Raw genomic sequence first — 3316 nt, forward strand, 5'->3', positions numbered from 1 at the left:
CCACAGCTTGGTGGCCGTACGGGCCTCTCTTTCCTCAGAGAGGCCAGGGCCGGCCTACTCGCATTTCAATAACAGCCTGCTGGAGAACGTGAGCTTCGTAGCGTCCTTCCAGGAGTTCTGGCTGGCCTGGCGCGGGCAGCGATGTGCCTTTCCCTCGGTGCGGCAGTGGTAGGATGTGGGGAAGGTGCGCACGCGGCTCTTCTGCCACGACTACACCTGGGAGGCCAGCCAGGAGAGATGCGGTGATAGAGCAGTTGGAATGGGAGGTTTTAGAGCTAGAGAGGCGGCTGGCCACCGGTCCCAGAGATCCACCCTCTGTGGAGCGTTCCGGGAGAGGTGGAAGGAACTCCGGGCCCTTGAGGACCTGTGGGCCCGGGGTGCCTTTGTTCATTCTCGCATCCATCTCCTTCGGGAGATGGATTGCTGCTCCCGCTTCTTCTACACCCTGGAGAAAGAGGGGGGTGAAAAGCACGTCACCTGCCTTCTGGCGGAGGATGGCGCCCCCCTCACACATCAGTGGAGATGCGCGAGAGGGCTCATGCCTTCTATGCCTCCCTTTTCTCGATGGATCCAACCGACACCCACCGGGTTCTCTGGAATGAACTTCCAACGGTCAGCACGGGCGACCAGGACTGGCTAGAGCTGCCTCTCTCTCTGGCCAAGTTCTTGGAAGCCCTTTGTTTCATGCCCACCAATAAATCCCCGGCTGAACGGGCTGACCGTGGAGTTCTACCGTGTGTTCTGGGATGTCCTTGGCCCGGACCTTGCTAGCATCTGGGCCAAGTCCTTTATTGTGCAGGCGAGCCATGCTCGCCTGCTGCCCAAGAAGGGGGACCTCCGCGATCTGAGGAATTGGCGTCCCATCTCACTCCCCAGCATGGACTATGAAATCGTCACCAAAGCCGTCTCTCTAAAGCCTGTGCTGGCAGACGTGGTCCATCCAGACCAGACCTACACCATCTCAGGCTGAACCATCTTTGACAACCTCTTTCTGGTCCGGGATCTCTTAGAGCTTGGGTGTAGGGACAGTCTGTCGTTCGCCCTCCTGCTCTTGAATCAGGAGAAGGCATTCGACTGGATGGACCATGGATACCTCCTGGGCACCCTGCGGGCCTTCGGCTTTGGGCCCCATTTTGTGGGGTTTCTCCAGGTGCTGTACGCCTCCGCAGACTGCTTGGTCAAGCTCAACTGGACCCTGACCGCACCGATCAGCTTCGGGCGAGGAGTACATAAAGGCTGTCCGCTGTCAGGCCAGCGGTACACTCTGGCCATGGAGCTCTTCGCTCTTCTTCCATCTCCTTTGCAAGAGGTTGACGGGGTTGGTGCTCCGTGAGCCAGAGACGTGGCTGGTCCTGTTGGCGTACACCGATGACGTGCTCCTCATGGTCCAGGACCCGGGCGACATGGCGCAGGTGGAAGCTTGTCAAGCCGTCTACTCAGCAGCCTCCTCCGCCCGGGTCAACTGGGACAAGAGCTCTGGCCTGGTGGTAGGGGCTGGGTGGCAGGCGGGCTCCCTCCCACCTGCGCTTCAGTCCTGCTGGGCCATGCTGCAGATAGCTGCCAGTGGGGGGTCACCCACAGCCCACCACCCAAACATGGCAGCCAGCAAGGTACTAATACTGCATCACACTGTCTTCCTCATTTTTGTGTATCGCCCCTTTCCGAAATTAAATGTTGGGCTGAGGTATCTTTTCCCACCACAGGGATGTTACATTTTATTACATCATGGTCACTATTTTCAAGCAGTCCAGCTATATTTACCTCTTGAACCAGATCCTATGCTCCACTTACGGCTAAATCAAGAATAGCCTCTCCCTTGTGAGTTCCAGAACCAGCTGCTCCAAGAAGCAGTCAGTTAACATATCAAGAACTTTTATCTCGGCATCCTGTCCTGAGGTGACGTGTGTCCAGTCAATACGGGGATAGAGGAAATCCGCTATTATTGAGTTTTTTATTTTGATAGCCTCTCTAATCTCTTAGCATTTCATGGTCACTATCACTGTCCTGATCAGGCGGTCAATAATATATCCCTACTGCTATACTTTTATTATTGGCACATGCAAATACTATCCACAGAGATTCTATGGAACATTTTGGCTCACTTAAGATATTTTTACTTCACTTGATTCTACATTTTATTTCACATACAGTGCCACTACCCCCCAGCACAACCTGCTCTGTCCTTCTGATATACTTTGTATCCCGGATGACTCTGTCCCATTGATTGTCCTCATTCCACCAAGTTTCCGTGATGCCTATTACATTAAAACAAGGCACTCTAGTTCACCCATCTTACTATTTAGACTTCCACCATTTGTGTATAAGCACTTAAATAGTGACAAATTATAAATGTCATTTCCTGATGTTACTTTTTCTTTTGTTTCATCTGATCTGACCCATACTTCCATCCTCCCCTCCTGACTAGAACACAGAGCCTCCCCTAAGAGACGTCTCAGTCCAATCCAAGTGCTCTGCCGCACCAATCGGCTTTCCCCCAGCCCTTAGTTTAAAAACTGCTCTACGAACTTTTTCATGTGAAGTGCCAGCAGTCTGGTTCCATTTTGGTTTAGGTGGAGTCTGTCCTGCCTGTATAGGCTCTAGAGTCACCTTACAGTCTGCTAGCTCCTCCGAGCCAAGCCCCTGGCTGTGGATAATTTTCATCTGCTTCATCAGAATATTTTTGCCATTCGCTGCAGGCCAGAAACTGTGTGACTGAGCCAGCAAGCGATGGGGACCAAGAAAGCGCCTCGTTACGGAGGTTGGGGCGTACAGAGGAGGAGGGAACAGCCATGGATGGGAAGAGGCCAGGAACGGATCTGGGCTCCGGAGGGGGAGAAGAGGCGGAAATAGAGCCAGGCGCCGGAGGTGGAGAGAGCTGCACTGAGCCAGGATGCTGTGGGGTAAGACCAGAATGCAGCTGGGACCTGGCACTGGGGAGCAGGGCACGAAGGGGGGAAGACTGGAGAGGCCCTTGGAGCTCGGGTGTGGGGTGACCTACATTCTCACCGTGCCAGGCTCCTGTTTCTCCTGCTCAACGAGGCACCCCAAGGTAGAGCCCCATGGGCCCAGGAATGTTCAAACCTGGCCACGCTCTGCCCAGCTCTCAGCACCGCGGGCCAGAGGCTGCAGCCCAGGGGGGCTGGGGAGTGGGAGGGACCGAGTAGCCCCAGGCTCTCCCAGGCACTGGGGCCAAGCTAGGGCAGGGCTTGCTGGGCATTGGCACAGTTCTTCCCCCTTTGGCCTCTCACTTGCTAGGGAAACGGGCACCGCCCCATGGCCTGAGGGCCCCTCCCATGCAGAGCCAGTCACCGACACC

This window comes from Pelodiscus sinensis, chromosome 20, assembly GCF_049634645.1.
Source record: "Pelodiscus sinensis isolate JC-2024 chromosome 20, ASM4963464v1, whole genome shotgun sequence".
In the NCBI taxonomy this organism is placed as follows: Eukaryota; Metazoa; Chordata; order Testudines; family Trionychidae; genus Pelodiscus; species Pelodiscus sinensis.